At 42.7% G+C, this 25833-nt stretch overlaps 1 protein-coding gene across 2 annotated transcripts in view; it reads left to right on the top strand.

The window, feature by feature from the left end:
* Positions 1–9194: 9194 nt before the first annotated feature.
* The window catches only part of CORO1C (coronin 1C), a 67654-nt gene continuing 51015 nt past the window's right edge, over positions 9195–25833 (top strand). Inside the window, exon 1 of one of the 2 annotated variants that reach the window (XM_031442919.2) lies at positions 9195–9328. The gene's annotated coding sequence lies outside the window, so the exon portion shown is untranslated. Of the gene's footprint in view, positions 9329–9653; positions 9673–25833 lie in introns of those variants that run through there. The other variant, XM_031442917.2, reaches the window with a different exon arrangement.

The following is a 25833-nucleotide window of genomic DNA, read 5'->3' as shown; positions in this document are numbered from 1 at the left end:
CATGATTCAGTATTTGTTAATTCAGTGTTTGTGGTGACTTTATAGGATATAGCTACAGTGAATAATGAGAATTGATTGTATCTTTGCATGTGACCAGGACTGTTGCCTTAGGATAAATCTCTGAGAATGGAATTACTGAGCCGAAGCAGAATACCTCTTCTGTGGTCTTTTGAGTTTGTATCAGTTAGCACTTGCTATGTAACAAATGTTTGTTTCCTTCTCTGTAAAAGGGGGATTTTAAAAAGCCATATTATTTTTCATCAGCTTAGTGTGAGGATTCATTGAGTTAGTGCCTGTCAAGTTGGTAACACTGGGCCTGGTAAGCAGTAAGTGCTTAATAAGTACAAGCTCCATCATAGCGTTTGTTTGTAGTAAAGCTATGTGGCAGGTAACTCTGACAAACATAATCATAGGTTAGTATTATTTCTCCCTGCTGAGAGCTGAGGAAACTGAAGCCCAGGGAGGTAACGTGACTTGTTCAAGATCTCAGGGCCAGGAAGGGGCAGGGCCAGTCATTACATCAGGGATTCTACCATCAGCTCAATCCAGCATGGCTGTCATGCATGGACTCAACCTCCAGCACATGCCAGGCCCTAAGCCAAGCATGCGACTTGCATTTTTCTCATGGATGCTCCCAGAACACCAGTAGGTGGTGTCAGAGAAGGCTTAGTTAGGGAGCAGGGACTTACATCTCCATCACGTGGTCATGAGGCCCTCCCCTTGTTGGTGTCAGTGGAGACCATGGGAGGAGTCTGGATTTCCACCCCCACCTGACGGAAATGACAAGCCCCTGTCTCCGTCCTCTACGGTGGGGTCAGAGGAGGCATAATAGAGAGTCAGGACTTTCACCCCTGTCTGCCAATATATTCTTATGCTCTCAGAAGAGGATACATGGGAATGATTGATGCCTGAAGCAAAAATGGTAACAGCGTCTGATATGGTTCTAAATGTATACAGAGGAAATCTTTAAGACAATTATATTGTAAACAAAAGGGACATTTTTGTTTATAAGCTTCTCTTGAACTGGTAAAATGATGACACCATTAGACTGTGACAATAGCCATAGATGCCAATAGATTCAGATAGATAGGCTTATCTAGTCTGTATTTGTAATGCAGTACTTAGAGCAACCACTAAAAGAGCTGTGCAAAGAGATACAGTCAAAAACACTGCAGATAAATCAAAATGGAACTCTAAATAAAAAGTTCAAGTAACCCACAAGAAAGCAGGAAAAAGAAAACAGAAAAAGGAAAAAGAGAACAAGCACAAAACAAAATGTCAGACTGAAGCTCGAACATATCAATAATTACCCTAAATGTAAGTGGTCTAAATACACCAATTAAAAGACAAGAGATTGGCAGAGTGGATTAAAAAATATGAACTAAGTATATGCAATCTATAGGAAGTACTTCAAATATGCTGATATAAGCAAGTTGAAAGTAGAAGGGAGGGGAAAAGATGTATCATGGAAACATTAAGCAAAAAAATGGAGGAGTGGCTATGTTAATATTAGATAAAGTAGATTTCAGAGCAAAAAAAAATTACCAGAGAGACACATTCTAAAATGATAAAAGGGCAATCCACCAAGAAGACCTAACAATCCTAAACATACATACACTGAACAACAGGGCTGCAGAATCTGTGAAGCAAAAACTGATAGAACTGAAAGGAGAAACAGACAAATCCATCATTACAGTTTAAGATTTCAACACTCCTCTCTCGAAGACTGGAAGAACAACTTGGCAGAAAATCAGCAAGGATGCCATCAACCAACAGGATCTGAGCACCATTTACAGAACACTCCGCTGAACAACAATGGAATACACGTTCTTTTCAACTGCCCACGGAACATATGCCAAGGTAGACTATTTCTTGGGCCATAAAACAAAGAGGACATCACAAGGGAAATTTAAAAATACATTGCACTGAATGAAAATGACAATGTAAGATCAAAATTTGTGGCACACAGCTAAAGCTGTGCCAAGAGGAAAATTTATAGCACTAAAATGCATATATTAGAAAAGAAGAAAAGTCTCACTTTAGTAATCTAAGCTCCCACTTCGAGAACCTAGAACAAGAAGAGCAAAATAAACCCAAGACAAACAGAAAGAAGGAAATAATAAAGATAAGAACACAAATTAATGAAACTGAAATCAGGAAAACAATAGAGTAAATCAATGAAACAAAGAGCAGTTAATTGAAAAGATCAGTACAGTTGACAAATCTCTAAGACTGACTAACAAAAAAAAGGGAAAGAAAAAATAAGGTACAAATTACCGTATGAGGAATGAAACAGGAGCTATCACTAAAGACTCTGTAGACATCAGAAAATTCTGCAAAAAACTCTACATGCATATATTTGTCAATTTAAGTGAGACGGACCAATTCCTTAAAAAAACACAAACTATTAAAACTCAATATGGAAAAGATAAATTGAATACCCATTTAACTATTAAAGAAATTTAATTTGTAATTCCCTAGAAAGAAATCTCTAGGTCTAGATGGTTTCCCTGGACAAGCCTACCAAACATTTAAAGAATTAACAGTCCATACAGTCTATCCCAGAAAATAGAAGGGGAGAAAACACATCCCAGCTCCTTACTTTGATATCACAACTGGACAAAGACAGTACGAAAAAGGGAAAACTACAGACCACTATCCCTTATTAGTTTAGAAGCGAAAATGTTTAATGATGCATTAGCAAATAGAATTCAATATATAAAAAGAATTATACATCATGACCTCGAGGGCTTTATGCCAGGGATGCAAAGCTGGCTCAGAATTCAAAAATCAATCACGATAATTCACCATATTCACATGATCATATCATTGATGTAGAAAAAGTATTTAACAATATACAACATGCATTCATGATAAAAATTCTTAAAAAATAGGAAATAAATAGAAAAATAAAGGAAAAATAGAAAAATAAAGGGATAAATGGGAACTTCCACAACCTGATCAGGAGCATCCACAAAAAAATCTGTCACATTATCGTTAATGATGAAAGACTGGATGATTCCCCACCATTAGGTGGGGAACAAGGCAAGGATGTTTGCTCTCACTACTTAATAAATACAGTGCTGGAGGTTCTAGCCAGTGCAATAAGGCAAGAAAAGGAAATAAAAGGAATACAGATCAGAAAGAAAGAAAGAAAATTATCCTTATTTACAGATGACCTGATTGTTCACATAAATCCCAATGACTCTATAAAACACCTCTTAGAACTAATAAGTAGGTTCAGCAGAGTTGCAGGATACAAGATAAACATACAAACAAGCAAACATACTAGCAATGAATTCATGGGCACCAAAATTTAAAAATATAATTCTATTTACAATTGCTAAAAAAATTACTTAGGTGTAAATCTAACAAAACATGTACAGGACTTGTATACTGCAACTTCATAGCACAGAAATCAAAAAGAATCTTTCAAAGAAGATCTAAACAGATACAAGATGTTCATGGATTGGAAGACAGCATAATAAAGCTGGCATTTCCACCCAAACTGATATTCAGGTTTAACACAATTCCTACAAAATCCTAGGAAGATTTTTTTGCAGATACAGATAAGATTATCTTAAAATTTATGTGGAAAGGCAAAGAAGCTAGAATAGCTAAAACGACTTTTAAAAAGAAAAATAAAGTGGAAGAAACATTCTACCCAATTCCAAGTTTTCGTATATAGCTATAGTAATCACAAGTGCATGGTAATGGCAGAAGATAGATATATAGATCAATGCAATGGGATAGAGAACCCAGAAATAGACCCACATAAATCTACCCAACTAATTTTTGACAAAAATATGAAATTAATTCAATGGAGAAAAGAGAGCCTTTTCAATAAATGATACTGGAGCAATTGCAGACAAATATATGCACCTCAACCTAAAGTCTCAAACTTCACACAAAAATTAATTCAACGTGGATCCCAGACTTAGATGTGAAATGTTAAACTATAAAACTTTTAGTAAAAGCATAGGAGAAAATCTTTGGGATATATGTAAAGGCTTCTTAGATCTAATACCAAAACTATGATTTCCTAAAAGGAAACAGTGATAAATTGGACTTCATCAAAATTGAAAACATTTTTTTTTGTGTGAAAGATTCTATTAAGAGGATTAAAAAAATAACAGCTACAGACTAGGAGAAAATATTTGCAAACCACATATTCAGCAAAGGACTAGCATGTAGTGTGTGTGTGTACACACACTCGACAATAAAAAAACAGTCTTTAAAAAATGGCAGAAGACATGAAGAGATAAACAGATCGCAAATATACACATGAAAAGATTTTCAACATCCTTAGCCAGTAGGGAAATGCAATAAAACCACAGTGATGTATCACTATATGCCTATCAGAAAGGCTAAAATTAAAAATAGGCACATCACCAAATGCTGGTGAAAGTGTGGAGAAACTGGATCCCTTATAGATTGCTGGTGGGTAGGGATGTAACACGCTGTGGTCACTTTGGAGAAGAGTTTGGCGGTTGTTTAAAATACTCATCATACAACTACAGCCATACTTCATTTTCTTGTGCTTCACTTTATTGCAGTTTTTACAAACTGAAGGTTTGTGGCAACCTTGCATTGAGCAAGTCTCTGGTGACATTCTTCCAATAGCATTTGTTCACTTCATGTCTCTGTGTCACTTTTTGGTAATTCTTGCAGTATTTCAAGCATTTCATCTTTGTTATGGTGATCTGTGATCAGTGATCTTTGATGTGAGTATTGCAAAAAGATTGTTAGTTGTTGAAGGCTCAGATATGCTTAGCATTTTTTAGCAATAAAGTATTTTTAAATTAAGGTATGCACATTGTTTTTTAGACATAATGCTATTATTGTACATTTAACAGATCATAGTACAGTGTAAACATAATTTTATATGCACTGGGAAACCCAAAAGTTCATGTGACTCATCTTATTGCGTTATTTTCTTTGTTGTGGTGGTGGTGGTGGTCTGGAACTGAACCCACAATATCGCTGAGGTCTGCCTGTATCATATGACCGAGCAATTGTATCCCTGGGCATTTTTCGTAGAAAAATGAGGGCTTATGTTCACACAAAAACCTGTACATGAATGTGTACAACATTCACAGATGTTTTATTCATACTAAACTGCCCCAAACTGGAAACAACCCAGATGTCCTTCAGTGAGTGAAGGGTTAAACTAACTCTGCTGTCTCTATGGAATACTACTTAACAATCATGAGGAACAAAAGAAAAATGAAAAGATAACAACAACAAAAAAGAAAGAAACAAACATTTACCAACCTGGATGCATCTCCAGAGATTTACACTGAGTGAAAAAAGCCAATCCCCAAAGGTTGCACACTATATGATTTCATTTTTCATTCTTGAAATGACAAAATTACAGAAATTGAGAACAGATGAATAGTTGCCTGAGGTTTAGGAGGGGATGGGGGCAAGAGGGAAGTGGGTATGGCTATAAAAGGGCAATGTGAGGAGTCCTTGTGGTGATGGAAATGTTCTGTGTCTAGACTGTGTCAAGATACCAATATCTAGGGTGTGATATTGTACTACAGTTTTGCAAGCTGTTACGTCTGGGGGAAACTGGACAAGGATACACGAGCACTCTTTGTATAATTTCTTATTTTTGCATCTGAACCTACAGTTATCTCAAAATCAAACATTTGATTAAACAAAAAAAGGCGTCCCGTCTGTAGCCAATCAATCTTTTCAAGTTCCTATTTTGCAGAAAGAAGCACTCAAAAGCAGTGAGAATCAAGATTAATCAATGTCAGGTGAATCTGAATATTCCCTGATCTTTGTCCTCTTCTGTTACTCCATCAGAGGTCTTGCCTACTGAGATTACGCCAGGAATCTGAGATTACTTCCTGTCTCTCATTTAATTAATATTGTCGTTTGTTAAGGCTTCCACGGGGCTAATCCACTCTGCTTCCGTGTTGCCTTGGCAACCTAAGACTAAGGTCTCCATTTGCTACTCAGAGAAGCTAAAACATGATTTGCTCAGGAGCTTCCAAATGCAGGTCCCACGATGCTTTCTTCTTCATTCATGAGCTGGCTTTTGTATTATGTGGGATATGGAATCACTCTTCCTTTTCCTGATCATTAAATTCCTCTTCATTTCACATCTATGTTTTAAGGCTACTTCAGAAATCACCAGCTTTTGAGAGCAGGAAAAGACTCTCAAATCCAGTATCTTACCTGGACCTGAATCTCTCCATTTAGGGCCAGCTTGGACAGAACCAAGGTTTCCTTCGGGCTCTTGATGGGGTTGCTGTGGATTCAAGAGCAGTGGGATGATGGGGGGTTTCTCCCAGCAAGGAGCTGGACAAGTTTCTGGCTGCTTCTGTGTGTAGCAGCTCTCTGATGATGACCACATTTGGGGCAGGTGTGGGGTGGGCTGGTGAGGTGGCATTGCTCTGGCTTCAGATGCTTTCTGTGGAAGGATCACCTCCCCCACCCTAGGGGTAAAACTGGAAGGCAAAGGCCTTGGGGTGTTCCTCAGTGTATTCCATGGCTGCTGTATGGTGGTGACATCTCCGCAGGGTGGTGGGTAGAATTGGTGTCCTCGGAAGTTTTTCTTCTAATTTTACCATTTAAAGAACTGAGAGATGGAAATCAACATGTTTTCTTTTCTTGTTGTTGTTAACTGAAGTATAGTTAGTTACAATGTGTCAGTTTTGGTGTGCAGCATAATGTTTCAGTCATACATATACATACATAATCGTTTTTGTATTTTCATTATAGGTTACTACAAGATATTGAATATAGTTCCCTGTTCTATACAGAAGAAATTTTTTAAAATCTATTTTATATATACTAGTTAATATTTGCAAATGTCAAATTCCCAGTTTATCCCTTCCCACTCCCCCCTTCCCCAGTAACCATAAAACATGCTTTCAATACCTACTGTATCCCAGACACAGTGCTGGGTGATTTGCCCTTCCTTAACTCATTGAGTCTAAACTCCTGAATCTTCAAAACCACTCTCGGAAGTAAGCATTTAGATGAACTGCATTGTATAGTGGAGAAGAGTAGAGATCAGAGAGGGGAAGTGACTTGCCCAAGGTCACACAATGGGTAAGAAGTGGAGCCTGAATTTAAAACCAAGTCTGTCAGAATTCAAAGTCTTTTTTTTCTATTCTGTCAAGCTGCCAGAGAGACATTTTATTTATTTTTATTCATTTATTTTTTCCAGAGAGACATTTTAGTGTTTCCTGTAATGACTAGCTGGCTAAGAGTGTAGAGTCTGCCGTTAGAGGGATGTGGGTTTTATCATTAGCTCCTCCTGGTTCAAGCTGTATGGCCCTGGGCAAGTAATTTAACTTCTCATTTTATTCACTTTTCTAGACAGGGATTAAGAATTGTTTTTATGAGCATAGGATTCTCAAAGGGATTTCAAGAGACTTTGCGCTTAGAGCACCCAGCACCTAGCATCTATAAGCAGTGGAAAATGTTAGCAGTAATCTATTTCCCAAGAGTAAACCAGCTTGGTTCCCGGCTCCATCTCAAAGCACTTTGTCAACCTTAATTATCCCCAAACCACTCAGAACTCACTGCAGTCAATGCCCTGATTTCATTAAAGAGAGGAATCATCATAGCCAATCTTCTTTATTATTTTTTTGTACATCAGCAAATTCCTGGCGCTGCCCTAGGTCCCTCACCACCTTTATCTCACTTAAGTGAAGTGAGTGGCAAAGTCTGGCTGCAAAAAGGGCCTTCAGTCCCTCCTCTTAGCAGTGGCTGCTCGAAAGAAAGCAAAGTGAAACTCAACCCTCCATCCTATTGAGATACAGCGGTAGCAGCAACAGGTAGGTACCATTTGCTGAGAGCTTATGCCAAGTCAGGCACTCTGCTCAGTGCATTACTCACCGTGAGTTCATGGACTCCTTCCCAAGGTGGGTCTGCTGATATCCCTATTTTTCTAATAAAGAAATGGAGGTTTGAGAGGAGTAAAATTTGCTGTGATAGCTGTTTTGGTTCAGGTGGACCTTGATTTACATAACACATATTTCTAAGGCTGATGTTTAAAATGAAAAATTCCGCCTGTGAATTGCAAAGATGCCTTACTTTGGGAGGTAAAAAGCCCTAATCCATCAGCACGTCTGCTTTGGTAATTCAGTTCATCAGGCCCAGTTTCCCCAAACCTTGGCATTTCAGTGCTTGGTATTTGAGAAAGAATCTCTAGCTATAAAGAGGACAACATCACCCTACAGATCAGGAAATTCAGGTCTAGAGAGATGAAGGGAACTGCCCCAGGACACGCAGTCCGACAGCAGCAGAGACAGACTCAGTCCTGGGCTTTTAGGAGTGGGCCGCCCAGTTATTAAGTGAGGGTCTCTGGCCAGAAAAAGGAAAGGAAGGACTCTGTATCCTTCCTTTCGTCACCTGCGAAATGGGGTCAAGACAGCCCTCCTGCGTAGTGGTGGGGGATATGTGGGTGTGGCCCAGCCCAGGGGCCGCCACCTTGTGCTAGCAAGGTGACAATGTATAGTGGAAGGACGATCTTAGCCTCCAGAGTCCCCAGAAGTGGTAGTGGGAGGGTGTAAAGGGAGCAGAGGCGGAGCTTCGGGAGCCAGAGGCGGGGATTCGAGAATTCTGGGCGGGGCTTGGAGTTTTAAAGCGGTTAGATGACACCGGGCGGGGCTGGCAACGCAGCGAATAGGGTTGCTGGCCTCTGGGCGGGGCTTCTAGAAGTTGGGGCAGGGTTTGTGACGCCAAAAGGCCAGTTCTGAAGTAATGGGAGGGGAGCTGAGCTTAGGGAGCCGGGAGGCTGGTGAAGGGTTTGGATGGGGCTGTGGGCGGGGTTCAGAGGAACTGATGTTCCAGGTTGAAGGGACTCGGGGGGAATTTTTGAGGAGCCAGAGGATGTGGTCCTGCAGAGCCAAGCAGGTCAGTGGGCGGAGCTCTAAGGACGCCGCTCCCGGTTTGGAGGAGCAGTGGGTGTGGCTCGGAGGCGCCTGTGGGCGGTGGCCCTCCGGCCTCTCAGATGACTAGTAGGCGGTGCGTGCGCTTGGGCACCGCCTTTCCCCGCGGCCCACCTGCATCCCTCAGCGCGACCAGAGGAGGCGCTAGGGAGATTGAGGCGTGGAACGCAGGGTGAGAAGCGGGCTTCCCCTCCCGGAAGTGGGCGTGGCGCGCCGCAGCCCCGCGGCCCCGGTTGGGCGCGGCGCGGCGCGGGGGCGGGGCCTGCGTGCGGCGGCAGGGGTGGCGGCGGCTGTCCGCGCCCCTCCCCCGCGAGGCTCTCAGTGCCAGGCGGGAGGCGGTAGCGGTTGGAAGGTTCGCCGGGCTTTGCGGCGGGGACTTCGGCGGCGGCGGCGCCTCAGGCACCTCGGCCCTGGTGAGCAGCGCGCGCCGGGCGGGGCCGCTGGGGAGCGAGCCGGGCGGGCGGACGGACCTGTCCTTTCCGCATGTGCCGGCGCCTGCTGACAGGAGCCGGCAGGGCGTGGGGCAGGGCCGGGTGGAGGGGACACAGGCGCGCGGGGCGCGGATCCTTGAGCCGGCAGGGGGGCCGCCCTGGCCGCTGTGCAGGGGGCAGGGGTCGGGGCTGCTGCCGGAGGCTTGGGATACGGTGGGAAAGGGGAGTTGAGGACCAAACCGCTTGGCCTGGCGACAGTGAACCCGGGTCCCTGTGGGAGGAGGCTGCCAGGGGAGACTTGTAGGGGCCGGAGCCTTCCTTTCAGGGTGAGGAGCCGAGTGGGGACGGGCTGCCCGGGGAAGGTTTTCGGGGGTCGGGGATCTGCCTGGTTGGGTGGGGTCCGGGGTGGGGAGGGGCTTCTAGAGGCTCGGGGAGCAGAGCCCGAGGGCGCCAGGCCTGAGGGAGGGGCTTGAGCCGCCCTGGGGAGCGAGTGGGTGGGGGGTGGTCAGGGGCCGGGCTCACGTGGGTCTGGGGCGAGCTGGGCCCTGCTTGGTGGGGGCGGGTGGCGAGGGCGGCGGCCTGGCCTGGGGGTTGCCTGTTTTGGGTTGCGAGCCCGGCTCTGGGCCCTAAAGAGCTGGGCTAGGGGTCGGGAAGGGCGGGGCAGGGCTGGAGCTGGAGGCTATGGGCGGGGGTGTCTTGGGAGGAGGATGAGCCCGGCTTTGGGAGCGGAGGGGTGGGACTGGCGGGGCGGGGGTCGAGGGGTTGGGAGAGGAAGAACGAGGCCGGCACGCTGCTGAGTCGGGGGCCTGGAGCGTCAGCGTGAACTGGGGGATTCATCAGAGATACGCTCCCCAGTAGCGGAGCAGCTGGCGAGGGACGCAGTCGAAAGGAGCGAGGTGCAGGTGGGGCTCCGCTGCGCCTAAATGACTGAGGATGAGGTCAGATATGGAAGGTGGAAATGCAGGAACCGAGCCCTCCCGCCTGTCCACACAGGCGCACACACACCAGCTCTCCATCCCTCAAAAAATTTGAATGTGTTGAGGGAAGTGGCAGGCTGCGGGAGAGCCGAGAAGAAAGGGGCTTCCTCTTGGGAGGGAGGCGCTGGCCCTGCCGTCCTTTTTTGGGAGTGTTCAAAGGGTTTTGATAGCTGGAAAAGGAAACGTAGGCTTTACTGCATCGTGGTTTAGAATCACATCCTATATTTGGCCTTAATGTAGGCTGTCCTTGTTTTGCGGTGTCTGAAGTCCTTGCTCTACATGTTGCAAATGTGGGATTCAGTGTGAGAAGCAAATTGCAAGTTGCTCGTCTCCCCCAGGATACCGAGATACAAAGGCCTTTCTTTCCTGTAAGAATTTAAACAGAATTGAACGTCGTGCGTGTCTGTAAACTGGTCCTGGGTGGCGAATGTATTTACTTTTGGAAATAGTTATCACAAAATATTAGGCCCTCTCACCGCAGCCTTCCTGCCTGGGATTATGTTCTAAAACAGGACTTGTAGGGCTCTTCGTCACTCTATATAATAATGCGTTTCATTGTCTTTATCTGGCAGAACTCTTCTGACACCAGGGCCTGCTAGAATAGACAGAAACATAATTTAAGTATGAGCAGTTGCTTTGTACCGTCTGTTCAGTTGTGAAGGCAAATAGATACCTGTTTATTACTTCACTTGCTCCAATAAAACTGAAGAAATGGGAAAAAGTCTATTTTGGACTTGATTCTGTATATAGCAGAAAACTAAGGAAACTAAATTTTTTTTGGCTTGGGAGGTACATTTCAGATTCGAAATGTTTGGATATGAAGCCTATTGGGTCTGAGAGGTTGTATAAATAAATAGTGGGGGAGAGTGAAATAAACCTGGGAATTGTGTTGTGATTTAGGCCTTAGTGCAGTGTTCTGTTGTGGGTCTTAGTCATGCGTACTGAGGATTGATGAACCCAGAAGATGCCTTTTCTGTTTTTGATTATTTGTGGAAGGTACGTTAAAGCCTGATGGATCCTAATAGACACATACCAATGAGCTATTACTGCACACAGTATTGAATTTTTCATGATCATTTGTTACTTTGCCTGCAGATTGTATTAATCACCAGTTATGTCTACTACTTTATATATAATTTGGCATTAGATTCAGGACTGACAAATAGGACTTTCTGTGTGTGCTACTTTATTAGTATTACTTTTGAATCGAGGTATAATTGACATGTAACATTATATTAGTTTCAGGTATATAACATAATAATTTGATGTTTGTATATACTGTGAAATGATCCCCACAGTCAATCTAGTTACCATCTGTCACCATACAGAGTTACAATTTTTTTTTCTTTAAGGTGAGAACTTTTAAGATTTAGTCTCTTGGCAACTTTTTTTTTTTTTTTTTTTTTTCAGGGGAGAGATAATTAGGTTTACTTACTTAGTTCTTTGATGGAGGTACTGGGCATTGAATCCAGGACCTTGTGCATGCTAAGCATGCACTCTACCACTGAGCTATACCCTCCCCCTTCTTGACAACTTTCAAACATGCGCTATATGATTATTGATTATCATCACCATGCTTTCCTTACTTCCCATGACATATTTATTTAATAACTGGAGGTTTGTACTTTCTTACTCTCTTCACCCATGACAAATAGCACTTTTAAGATTCTTGGATATTTTTTGGTTTAAGTTTTATGCTTAACACATCTATCACTTGAGGTTCACTCTGACCACAGGGAGAGTCACTTTAAGAACTATGAAATGGGATGTTCAAAAGGATAAATGATCAGTTCTTAGTTATGTCACTGAGGATATGCAAATTCAGTTCTGTATGATGGCAGATGATTTCTTCATACTTTGATTTGTCACAAACAGTGCTTTAGAAGCGTGATATTAACTAGGCTGTTTTGCCTTTAACTTCTTTTTCAGAGGTGGAACAGTAATAAATTTGGGTGTCACTTTCATATGCAGGGTATGAATCCATGTTTTCCTTTTGATAACTTCCCTGTGTTATCCTATTCCTGAGTTATGAAAACTCTTTTCTGACACTTGTGAATATGTCTTTTTAAACGAAAGATGCCTTTTCTCTATTAAAACGTGGAAATCCTCATGAATATTTCACTATGACCTAGTACCTAGAATGTTAAGTAATAGAATCTCTCTGGGTTTTCATTGCCCTAGTTCAGATCCTTTAAAATGAGTGAACAAGATTCTGTGCTCCTTTTGAGAGCTTATTTTGTATTTCAGTAGCACATAATGGAATCTTTTTTGTTTTATAACCACTTTATTGAGATATAATTCACATATTGTACAAGTCACTCATTTAAAGTGTAGAATTCAGTGATTTTTTAGTATGTTCACAGAGTTGAGCCGTCATCACCACAATTTTAGGACATTTTCATCAGCTGCAAAAGAAACCCCATGCCTATTAACAGCCATCCCTCCACCCCCAGTTCTCCAGCCCCTGCCCTAGGCAACCACTAATCTACTTTTTGTCTCTATTGATTTCCCAGTTTTGGACATTTCAATGGTATCATACAGTATGTGGTCTTTTGTGTCTGTCTTTCATTACACGTAATGTTTTCAAGGTTTGTCTATGTTGTAGCATGTATTAGTACTTCATTCTTTTTTTAATGGTTGAAAAAATACTCCATTGTATGAATAGACCACATTTTGGTTATCCATTCATCAGCTGATGGGCATTTGGGTGTTTCTCCTTTTTGGCTATTATGAATAATGCTGTTATGAACATTTGTGTCCAAGTTTCTGTGTGGATATGTTTTCCTTGGGAATTGCTGGGTCATATTGGTTACTCTGTGTTTAACTGTTAGAGGAACTGACAGACTTTCCAAAGCAGCTGCACCATTTTACAGTCCCACCGGCAGTGTATAAAGGTTTCAGTTTCTCTACATCCTTGCCAACACTTGTTATTCCCTGACTTTTTGATTCTAGCCATCCTAGTGTGTGTGAAGTGGTATCTCATTGTGGTTTTGATTTGCATTTCCCTGATGGCCAGTGATGTCCAGCATCTTCTCAAGTGATCAGTGGACATTTGTCTGTTTTCTTTGGAGAAATCTCTGTTTAGATGCTTTACTCATTTTTAAATTGGGTTATCTTTCTGTTGTGAGTTATTTATATATTCCAAATACAAGTGCCTTCTCAGAGAGATGATTTGCAAAAATTTCCTCCATCTCTGTGAGTTGTCTTTTCACTTTGCTGATGGTGTCCTTTGAAGTACAAAAGTTTTAATTTCGGTGAAGTCCAGTTCATGTGTAACGGAGTCAGAATTGATGATGAGTTAGAAATTATTTAGACCTTAATTCACATCGTCATCAATATTTTGATTGTATAAATTAAAAGCCAAATGTGGAAGGATTAGGGAAGAATTTGAATTAGGTCTAGATCAGAAAAGGTTCTTCAGGGAGCGTGTTATTCTCTGTTTGAATCCTCTGGTGGTCTCCCACCTCATGGGCTGTGGCTCAAGTTCAGACTTCTTAATGTGGTTGTGGATCAGGACGGCTCTGCTTTCAGCCTCTCTCATCTCGCACTGCTCCTCCTGCCATGTTTTCATATCCGTTGCCACGCCCTGAAACTTCCAGTCTTCAGATCTTCTTGTGATGTGCTTCTACCCCGCTTTCTTTCCACCTGGTGAATCCCACGTGTCCTTTGGGATCCTCCATGAAACCTTCCTCATCCTCGCTGGCACACGTTGCCCCTGCCCTCGTGCATTCATCACTCCTCTCTGCTGCAGGGAGCTGCGTCTAAATTGGCGCTTACTGCCCGAAAGGCACCTTCGCATAGAAAGCAGAATGTGAGAGAGAAGTTCACCTGGAAGGCAGGCAGAGATTCTCTTGCTCACAGAGCCTACTGGATATTTGCTGAATGAAGGCTTGTTTATTGAAGTTAACTAGAAAGATCCTGAGGTCAGTGGGTTTCTCTGGTTAGTCTTTACACCTGTGCTGCCTGTGTTAAAATAACATGAAGTACAGGGGTGATTTTTCTCTCTTTCTGATACCGAAGTCCAGCCCTTAAAAATTGCTCAGATGTAATCCGAGAGTTTGAAACATTTTCCTAAGGGCAGAACATTATCATCCAGGTTCTTTCCCCCCTAATAAACAGTGATGACTTGTGCATGGCCTTCTCAGCAGGGCAGTTGGCCAGGGAACACATTTGGTTTGGTATGATTTAGCCACACCAAAGGCATTGGGCCAGCCCTGATGGTGCTCAGTCAGTCAGCGCTGGAACTACCCCTGTGCACTCGAGGTGCTGGGTGTAAACCGGGTGTTAAGGGTGCATGCTTCCTTCCTTCTCATTCTTTTGTTCATGCTCTTGCTTCTCTCCAAGCATCTGATTAATACTTGTAAATACTCCGCTTAGCATCGTCTGAGAATTGGAAGAAACCAGTTGGCCATTTGGGGTACTTCCTTTTTTTGTGTTCACTGAAGTGGCTGGATTGTGGCAAGGTAGTTAAGAAGAAAAATGAATTTCAGGTTTCTTCTTTGTATCATTAGGCTCAGTGAGAGCTGCCTGTGCCTGATGTAGTTTCTTGCTCTAAGAGTCTGGTCTTTTGAGAGACTGAGGCAGTGAAGGGTGCAGGCCTTTAGAGCCAGACCGAGCTGGGTTTCACCCTTGGCTCCCTTTTTAACAGCTGTGGCTTTGTCGATTACGCTGCCTCCCTGAGCCTCAGTTTCCTCTTGTGTAACATGGAGATCCTCATGGTGCCTTGCTGGGGTTTGAGTGGACACTGAATACATTTGTGTTCCCTCCGTTGTCACTCTTTTTTTTTTTTTTTTTTTAAATGGAACCCAGGACCCTGAACATGCCAAGCGTGCACTCTGCCACTGAGCTGTTTCCCTCCCCCTCTGTCTTCACTCTTAAATGTATGTCTGTTAATGAATGGAACTGGGGAGAATCAAATAGAGTAAGTTTAACACATTTTATTTCTGATGTTAAGCTATTACTGTGTGTATGCCCACTCCTACCTCACCATTTAGAGTCTGAATCAAAGTTGAATCATTAGAGAGGAAAAAAGGGTCTAATTTTAGGATAGGAAGGTGGTGTTAGACATGAGGCTGTCCAGATGAACTGGAGATGTCTGTTCAGACAAGCTTCTCTTCTTTAGGGCTTATGCTTGTATTCTGTCTGTCTATTTTAGGGGAAACAGCTTAGTCCATGGCAAAAGATTGATCTTTGGGGAGTTTGGAAGGCAACTGCTGCTGTGTGAGGGGCTCCTGGGATGGGGTGTGGTGGGAGTGGCAGCGTTGTGCCGAAGCATAACAGTCTGGGTGAGAAAAGAGCCTCGTAGTTTCCTGGGAAGTTAGGTTAGGCCTGTCATTTGTATCTTACATAAATAACAAAAATCGTTCCTCTTGTTTGCTAGAGTAAAGAGAAATCCAGTTAATGCACAGGATCGGACTGAGGCAGGGAAACTGGACTGTACATGGGAGTAGGAAGACTTGTGTTTTGTATGTCTGAGGGTGGTAATTTCACAGTATGCATTTCCCCTGTCTTGGGTCATGCAATTATCTACATTTCTTTTTGAAAATTTACTAATAACGGACCATACTTGTAGCACCAGTATCCCCGCCTTTTTAAGAATAGATGATGTTGGGAGCTGAGAGATTATTTCTCGGTGCCAGAGGTCCTCACTCCTGACTGCCGGTGAGGATCAGCTGTGGACCTTGGTGGGTCCAGCTGCCTGGGCTCCAGCTCCTTGTGACTTTGAATCACAGCTGGAGCGGAAAATAAACCAGTGGACTGGTTTAGTCCTCCTCTTACAGACGAGGGGACTGTGGTCACAGCACTTGAGGGACTTGCCCAAGATCAGGAACTTGACTATGCCTTCCCCCCGCCCCCCACCTCCTTCCATGGGTAGTAGTTGAATTCATTTTTACAGTTGGTGGTGTGGATTTATACTATAGTGTGGGTTTTGGTTTTTGTTTGTTTTTTTGTTTTTGGACAGTATGAACCTGATGTGCTTTCCCTGATTTTCAGTTCTTGACCCAATGCAGCAGTTCCCTCCTAAACTTCCACCATGGTCTTTTGCCAGATTTACAGCGGAGCCTACTCACTGTTTATCCTTTGAGTTCATCATCGCAGTTGGTGGTTAATACCAATGTTCCCCCCACCACCTCACATCTTCAGATTGTGCATATATTAAACTCTGAAGCTGGGTCCAGATTTTTAGGGTTTTTTTTTTTTTATGCAGTTTTGGGAAACTTGAAAATACACGGACTCTTGGGTAAGTCTTCAGTGGATTAGATTTCCTAGTTTTAGTGTAAAGTTCCTTGTATTTTATTGATCCCTTTCTGCTTCCTCGATCCTGTAAGCTGACCATTAGTATGCAGTCATCGTAAGGATTTATCTCAGATGTTTCGGAGGCCAATTAGTATTGCAAAGGTCAGCAGCGTCAGGCCATCTGTATGTGAAAACGCTAATTTTGACAGGGGCGACACATGTCCAGTGCTGGAACTACAGATGGGTGTAATGAACACCGCTAGGATTAGCAGGGGTTGGCCGTTACTTCACAGTGTGGTCATTCTGTCTCTGGGGAGCCAAAATCCACTGGGAATCTGGGCACATGGCAATTTGGTGTAAGAGCCCTTTTCCCTCATTGTGCACTTGGAGGTGTGTCCCCGTGTTCTGACAGCTGCAGAAGTCTTCATTCTGGATGAAGAAGCCGTAGCTTTCCAGCTTTGTGAGAGGCCGAAAACACGTGGGAAAGGAAGTGTTGGGAGAGTGAAGCCTTTGAGGGTGTATTTTCCATCCTTGACATTGCCGGGGTTCTTGGCAAAATTCACAAGCTCCCCCACTGAAGGACAAATGTTTACTCGCCATTATTTGCTTACTTCATATGAAAGATACTTAAATTCCTTTTCATAATGGTCAAGCATTCTTTTCTAGTTAAAGGCTCTAATTCCTTTCATTCTTGGGAACTTAAAGAATTGAGGCTGATTCATGAATATAAAAATTCAAATGCTGCCTGAGCAGTGACTGAGAAATACATGTAAGCTTGAGCTATCATCTCCCTTAAGCAGAAGGATTTATTAGGAGACTAGTCACTTTACAAGCTAGATGGTGAATTAATTTTGCGGTTAGTGGTGTCTTTAGCTTAACATTGTCATCCTAGTTTTTCTTGGCAAGCAAGCAAGAGGCCAGAGCCAACAAGTGCTGGCCACAGCTCTTTGGGTGATTTAATAAGATGCAAGTTGTCTGTTTTAGAAATAGAGTAACTGTCCCTTAGGCGCTGTCTCTGATAGGAACCACTGTTGCTTTACAGTGTCACAGAGGAAAAGAGAAGTTGGAAGTCTTTTTTTTTTTTTTTTTTTACTCTGAGACTTCCCTGATCTTACGCAGTATGGAGATGTCTTGCAGGCACTAGGCTGGGATTACATTGTCAAGTGGAACAAATGATACATCTTCCCTGCAAAGGACAGTTGTGAGTCACATGGTTCTCTAAAAGTGAATGGTTGAGAGCCCAGATGCAGCTTCTGTTTTGGAGGCAGTGTGTACATTCAGTCCCCACCCCAGGACTGGCTTGTGTTCCAAAATCTCAGTTACTTGGAACTCAGAAGGCATTTTGGGTATAGATTTAGTGTTACAGTGGTGGGTAAGTTCCCAGCCTAGACTGAAGAAATCTGTTTAATTCACTGCACAGCTTTTTAAACTGTTGATGATACTAGCCAAGTCCTGGATCTTGGGAGCTGGGAGTCATGTGAGAAAGAAGGAACCGTGCTCCGCCCCAGATGCCTCTCTGTGCAGGCTGCGTGGCACCAAGCAGCCTCTGGCCACAGCCATCCTCCTTAACTTCATCCTCCTCTCTTAACTGGAAGCTCCACTCCCCTGGTTAAGCTGATCTCCCTTAAATGGTAGTCACCAAGCAGATGGTTCAAGCTCGTTTCTACTAACGTGCTCCTGGACAGCCACGGTTACTGCTATACCGCTGCTGTTAAGCGCTAGGCTGGCAGTGGGCTTCATTTGTAGCATCTTATTTCACTCATGTCTTACCCCTTTCAGACACACAGTATTAATAATTCTACAAAGGCGGTTCCTTGTTGATAAGCATCACCTCTCTGAAATTTTGGCATGCAGTCAGTGTAACAAGGTTTCAGGGGGAAAGTTGAGGGAAGAGGAAAGATAGGAGGCCAGCCCTGGTACCTGGAATGGGGAAGGAGCCTGGCTGCTTTAGAAAGGTTCTTCCTGTTATCTGTGAAACAGTGAATCTGCTCGGCTATTTTCTTTTCTTTCTTTATTTTTTAAAATTTTTTTTTGGGGTGGGTATTAGGTTATTTATTTGTTTGTTTTTTAATAGAGTTACTGCGGATCGAACCTAGGACCTTGTGCATACTAAGCACAGGCTCTACTACTGAGCTGTACCCTCTCCATGCTTGGCTGTTTTGAAAATACTCATAATCTCTTTTGGGAACCGTGGCTTAAAAGGGTCCTAGGTTTTAGCAGTGACTTGGTTTCTGTGACCTTTGAGAAGTAGATCAGGGCAGGGTGATGGGTGTAAGTTGGGGCAGCTTGTATGCCCTAGCTCTGTGCTGGTCTCCATGTGTATTTCTGTTCCCTTATAAACTCTTACCAAAAAGCTCCTTTCCTTGAACAGGGGGAAATCATTTATCTTTCCTTTTTGTTACCGCCTCTTTGAAGGGTTTGGATTATCTGGTTTCCAAGAATGTCTCAGTCAAACTTTTTGATGCTAAGTGTCTTAAGGATTAGGGACTTGATTTTTTCAGTGCAGTTAGAAAAAGTCTTATTCACAAAGTGTTAATGGTGGGCTTCATTTAAAAAAAAAGAAGTATAGTTGATTTACAGTGTTGTGTTTCAAGTGTGCAGAGTGATTCAGTTATACATGCTTATGTACATATATATTTTTCAGATTTTTTTCTATTATCAGTTATTACAAGATGTTGAACATATAGTTCCCTGTGCTGCACAGTAGGTCCTCGTTTATCAAGGCTCGACGTTTTGTTTTACTTTAAAAATGTGCAGTAGTTTAAAAAAATATGTTATAAGCTTCCTCCAGCCCTCAAATATATAATTCTTGATGCTGGATTCTCTGTGTGGGGATTGAGTTCCATGAGAGTTGAGAGGCCAGGGCGTTGGAGAGTCAGCGTCTGTGGTACACAGGGTTGAGGCCCTGACTGGGGATTATGAAATAGCACCGGGCTGACTCAGAGCAGGTATAGTTGGGGAAGAGGAGTGTGAAATGGGTGGGAGAGATGGCCCAGGTTGTGGACGGTCACCGTAACAGAACATGCGTTATGTGATGCATTTGAGTAAGACGTAAATGTGGTTTCGATGCAGAGTTATAAAGGTAGATGAAAGTGAAATCGTGGGTGTTGCTAATGGTGTTGATTTCTGTGCTAATATTAGTTACATTTTGGGTTAAATGAGTAGAGATTTTTAAAATTAATGCAAGTATGGAATGATCCTTTCCCAGATTGTAAACGTGAACACTACTAGTGCCACTATATTCCACGTTTCTTGAAGGCAGAGACAGTCTGAGCTTTTCTGTGCCTTCGTTTTCCAGCACTCTGCCTGGCGCACAGCAGATGCTCCATAGATGTCAGCTGGGTAACTGAATTCCAGTTTTACATGACACACTCATGATAGTGATTGTTAGACTTTTTATTTTCCTAGAAGATGAAAGGAATAAAGAAAATTTCCTACAGGTGTAGGACTGCTGATTGTAAACATTTGCTTATTAAATTATCTTACGATAAACTACCATCATTATCATTTAAATCAATGTGTTAGCATATACACATTTATTGAAACATGAATCTGTAAAGCAAAATTTTGGAGTTCTGGTTACTTAAAGCATGAATTCTGATGAAAAACAGGGTGACATCACATATTGCTACTTTATTGCAAATTTCCTTAACTAACTTCTTGAATAAATTGAAAATATTGGTAGCGTGGAGTTCTTAGGGCTTTGCTTTGTGGGCTGGTTAGCAACTTTGACTTTAGAAAGAATCCATGAAGTAACAGCTTCATGGAAGTATGCCTTCAATTTGAGAATTTCTGTCAAAAATATGAGAACCCTCATTTGTATGAAGATGAGGACTTAAAGTTAGGGCAGCCACTGGAAAGAACCGAGTTTCCCTTTCTTCTCTTTCTCCCTGCTCGAGTTTCTTACCCTTTAGTGCATGGACTGACTGTAAAGTGTGCACACATAGTGGATCCTGAGGGGCCCCAGGCCCAGCCCCAGGGGAATCACAGGGCAGGTCTCAGCTCATTTTAGTGGTTCCTGGATCTCCAAGGATGTACTGTGCTTGGATTCAGTTGCCTTGAGAAATTGACCAGAACTGAGTATGTTAAGATAGGGCGAATTGGGCACCATTTCAACTGTTGAATCATTTCAGAGTTCATTTGTGCAATATTAAAATTTGAAAATCAGTAGGCTTTGGTTTATATATATATTAGTAATATGTGATCACAAAAAAAGAATTGTTCTGTAGTTGTGTTTTTGTGTTGTTTCTGGAGGTTTTTAGAGATTACTACAAACCATAAATGTAGTTTGCTATAAATGTAGTGTTTTAGAAGAGTACTGTTAGGAATAGGAAGCCCCGTGATCTTTGTGCTAGCCTTCTTACCCAGAATGCTTAAAAAAGAATTCTTCTTGCTTTCATTTGAGACGTGGAATTTCTCTTTTAGTTACTATTATGAAGTCCAGTTAATTTAACATAAAGGATTCAGGATTGAGTTTTTCAAATCTTCATGCAGTTTGGAAGGAAAATGGATTGGGGGTGGTTAGGGTTTCAGTTTTACCAGCTAAGGTTGGTAAAAGCTTCTAGTAATAGAGAAGTCACTCCCAAAATACTTAGTCCAAGTGTTTTCCTCGTGAAAGTGGGCTTTGTCTCCACTTCGCCAGAGGTATTTTCATTTTTTTTGGTGAAAAGAGGTGTGGCATTTTCCTCCTAAAGAGCTGAGACCTTTGGAAGGTGTCATGTGGAGGTGAAGTGTTTATTTGGTAGTAAGTCCATTCTCCCCAGTGATGTTACATTCTTACAGTTTCTTGTGCTCTGTTGTAGGTATTGATACTCTGTTTTTTGTCCCCCCTCCGTTTAGAAGAGAGGTGTGTTGATAAGGAAATAGTTTGTAATTTTACCAAAAAGGGTCAAAATGATTTGTCTGAAGTGGCAGTAAGATTTCAAGAGGTACCGGCGCACCTCATTTTACCGTGCTTCACAGACGTTGGTTTGTTTGGTTTTTTTCACGAATGGAAGGTTTGTGGCAACCCTGCAAGTCCAGCAGGTCTGTCAGTGCCATTTTTTCCAACATTTGCTCATGTCTTGTCTGTCATATTTTGGTAATTCTCACAATATTCCCAGCTTTTCCATTATATTTGGTACAGTGATCAGTGATCTTTGATGTTACTGTTGCAGTTGTTTTGGGGCGTCACGAGCTACACCCATAGAAGATGATGAACTTAACCAGTATGTGTTTCCTGACTGCTCCGCCGTCAGGCCATTCCCCTCTCGCTCTCCCTCTCCTCGGGCCTCCCTCTTCCCTGGGACACAATAGTATTGAAATTAGTCCAATTAACAACCCTCCAATGACTTCTCTAAGTGTTCAAGTGAAAGGAAGAGTCTTATGTATCTCACTTTAAATAAAAAGCTAGAAATGATTAAGCGTAATGAGGAAGGCATGTTGAAAACTGAGACAGGCTGAAAGCTAGGCTTCTTGGGCCAGTTAGCCAACTTGTGAAGGCAAAGGGAAAGTTCTTGAAGGAAGTTAAAAGTGCTCCTCAGTGAACACACGGACGATAAGAAAGCAGTGCAGCCTTAATGCTGAGATGGAGAAAGTGTGAGTGGTCTGGAGAGAAGATCAAGCCAGCCCCAGCATTAAGCCAGAGCCTGATCCAGAGCCAGGCCCAACTCTCTCTCATTCCATGAAGGCTGAGAGAGGTGAGGAAGCTGCAGAAGAAAAGTTTGAAGCCAGCAGAGGTTGGTTTATGAGGCTGAAGGAAAACAGAGGTGTCTCCGTAACATGAAAGTGTGAGGTAGAACAGCCAGTGTGGGTGTAGAGGCTGCAGCAAGTCGTCCAGAAGGTCCAGCTCACATCACTCAGGGAGGTGCTGCTGCACTAGGGGACAGATCTGCGTAGACGAAACAGCCTGATGTTGGAAGAAGATGCCATCTAGGGCTTTGATAGTTAGGAGAAGTCAATGCCTGGCTTCAAAGCCTCCAAGGACAGGCTGACTCTCTTGTTGGGGACTAATGCAGCTGGTGACTTAAAGTTGAAGCCAGTGCTCATTTATCATTCTGAAGATCCTGGAGCCATTAAGAATTATGCTAAATTCACTCTGCCTGTGCTCTATAAATGGACCCACAGAACCTGGATGACAGCACGTCTGCTTACAACGTGGTTTACTGAACGTTTAAAGCCCACTGTTGAGACCTACTGCTTAGGAGGAAAGATTCCTTTCAAAATAACACCGCTTGTTGATAATGTGCCTGGTTGCTTTAGAGCTCCGATGTCAACGTCTGCTGACATTCATGGTGTTTTCATGCCTGCTAACACAACATCCATTCCGCAGCAAGTCGTTTCAACCTTCAAGTCTTATTACTTAAGAAATCCATTCTGTAAGGCTGTAGCTGACTTAGATGGTGATTCCTCTGATGGGTCTGGGCAAAGTCCATTAAAGACCTTCTGGGCAGAATTCACCATTCTAGATGCCACTAAGACCGCTCATGATTCATGGGAAGAGGTCAGAATATTAACTTTTAACAGGAGTTTGGAAGAAGTTAATTCCAGCCGTCAGGGATGACTTTAGGGGAGGGAGTGACTGCAGATGTGATGGAAATAGCAAGAGATGGAATTAGAGCTGGAGCCTGAAGGTGTGGCTGAACAGCTGCCGTCTCATGGTAGAACTTGAATGGATGAGGAGCTGCTTCTTACGGGTGAGCAAAGAAGGTGGTCTCTTGAGGTAGAATCTACTAGTGAAGATGCTATGAAGATGGCTGAAGTGACGACAGAGGATTTAGACTATCACATAATTTCATGGATAAAGCCACACCAGGGCTTGAGAGGATCGACTCCAATTTTAAAAGAAGTTCCACTGTGGGTAAAATGCTATCACTGCGTGCTACAGAGAAATCTTTCATGAAAGGAAGAGTCAGTCTATATGGCAGTTTGTTGTTGTCTTATTTTAAGAAATTGCCACAGCCACCCCAGCCTTCAGCAGCCACCACCCTGATCAGTCAGCAGCCACCGCCATCGAGGCGGGGCCCTCCACCAGCAGAAGAGCACGGCTCACTGAGATTCAGACGGTTGTTGACTTTTTTTTTTTTTTAGCAATAAAATATTTTTTGAAATAAGATATATACTTTTTTTAGGCATAATGCTGTTGCACACTTAATAGACTTTTATATAGAGTAAACATAACTTTTGTATGCACTGGGAAACCAAAAAATTCATGTGAGCCACTTCATTTTGATTATTTACTTTCCGGCAGTGGTCTGGAACCGACCCTGCAGCATCTTGGAGCTCTGTGTGCCTGTATACTTCCCTGTGTCTACAGGATATCTGAAAATTCTGAAAACATAGGGAGAGTTTTATTTTAAACAGTGTTAGTTTCATTTTCAGATAGCCTATTCAATATGTTTACCTTCACACTTTGGGCTCTTTGGCTCTCTGAGCACACTACCTTAATTTTTAAAGCTGCAGATCCAGTTATTAATCTGAAAAGGCACAATAAGTAATTTAAATATTTCTCTCATGTTTTTGTGGTCCGAGGTCACCTTTTCAGACACCATACTTGTAAAGAGAAGGCTCTTTGGAGCTGCTCCCAAGAGGTGGTCCTTCACCCTGGTTATTGACTCCCTGCCCCTGTGTACTTCTGCATCCCAGCCTTGGTCCCGGCAGCACAGTAACACGTGTGTGAATATCTGATTGTGGTGTCTCCTCCTGGAGAGACTGTAAGCTCCATGAGAGCCGGGGCATCTCCTAGCTCACCGTTGCATCTGCAGTGTCTTAGCATCAAGCCAGGTGCATGGTCAAAGCTCAATAAATAGTTGTTGAATAAATGAACGAGGAATGAATGGGATTAAAGACCTACTCAGCATTCACAGTTGAGCATGTGTGCGTCTTGAATTGTGTGTGCTTTTTGGGATGTGGACTGGATCCTGGTGAAAGAAACATTTTTGTACAGATTTGTAGGCTTTAGATGAATACATTTAATCATAATTTAAATTAATAATATGACCCAAGAAATAATTGATTTTAGTTTTCCCATTTTATAGATGAAGAAACAAACAACCATAGGACCAAAATGATTTAGTGGTTAGGTGACTGTCAGGATAAGCTGGTGTCTTGTATCCAAGCCAGAGGTATTCCTACTCTACCTCCCCTTGAAACACCGTCAGCAGTATGTTTATTTAATCACTGCTTGCCCAGGGTATAGGGTATTAAAAAGCAAAGACTAAAATTTTTCCATTGAGGGTGATTACTTTGTTTTTTTGAGATGGCTTGTTTTGCCTGTGTCTAGCCTTATGAGGGTCTTCATAAAAATGCCTTTTAAAAAGACGTGAAAAGATCTGGGCGTCCAGTAATTTCGTTTCCCAGCGCATTGCCAGAGAATTATTAAAATTTTATTCCAAGAGAAACTCCATCTGCCTAAGTGGTGGAAACCGACTTAGCGAGTTTGAACAGTCATATACTGTGTGTGCTTTTCCTCCAGTTGTTGATAAGAAAAGTAGGCCATCAGTATAGAAAGAGTATTTTGAAACACATTCATCATTAATTTTTTAGTGAGATTGCTGGGTCAATCGTGTCTGTAAAAGTTCTGCAGTTGGGATGAGAACTCTTGGGATTAATTTGGCTCTTTGAAGAGCGAGGCGGAGTTAAGCGTCTGTGTCTCCCGTGGGGCACTTTAGGGAGCCGCCTGCCGGCTCGGGTGACTTTTGGTTCCACGGTGAGCTCTGGGCAGGCGGTGCCTGCTGCTCTCTGCCATGGTGGTTTCTTCAGCAGTGCTTTTTCAAAGCTCCAGGGACGGGTCGAGTGGGTGTGTTTATAAAGGTGCTGGTGATAAGCAGAAAATTGGGAGCAACAACAGACTGTAAACATGTCATCCTTGCACTTGATCTTGGGGAGAATCTGCTCTTACTTTGATAACATAATAAAAAGAATTTTGCCATTGAAGAGCTGGAGATGACCCCTAAAAATCTCATGTTTTAGTAACTGAAGTTTACGTCATGGCATTCTTATTTACTTTAAGGGAGTTACAGGCCCTGTTAGGGCACCTTTTACTTGGTAAAGGGTCTCTCTTTATAAAAGTGTGAGAGACTTAATTTGAGGATTTGGGGGTTTTGTATTTAGGATCTTTGTTGCTGTTTTGCTGTTCATGTCATGTTAATTTCTTTTTTTTTTTTCATTGCAGCCTTGGTGAGTATAACTGACAGACACAATTGTAAGATGTTTAACGTGTATGTGGTGGTGATTTGGTTTATGTACAGAGCTTGTTTCACTGCTTGTCAGACTGCATCTTTACCAGTCATTTTC

The sequence above is a fragment of the Camelus dromedarius genome, chromosome 31, assembly GCF_036321535.1.
Source record: "Camelus dromedarius isolate mCamDro1 chromosome 31, mCamDro1.pat, whole genome shotgun sequence".
NCBI lineage: Eukaryota > Metazoa > Chordata > Mammalia > Artiodactyla > Camelidae > Camelus > Camelus dromedarius.
Note: the sequence above shows the minus strand (reverse complement) of the source record. Positions and strands in the feature narration are given on the sequence as shown.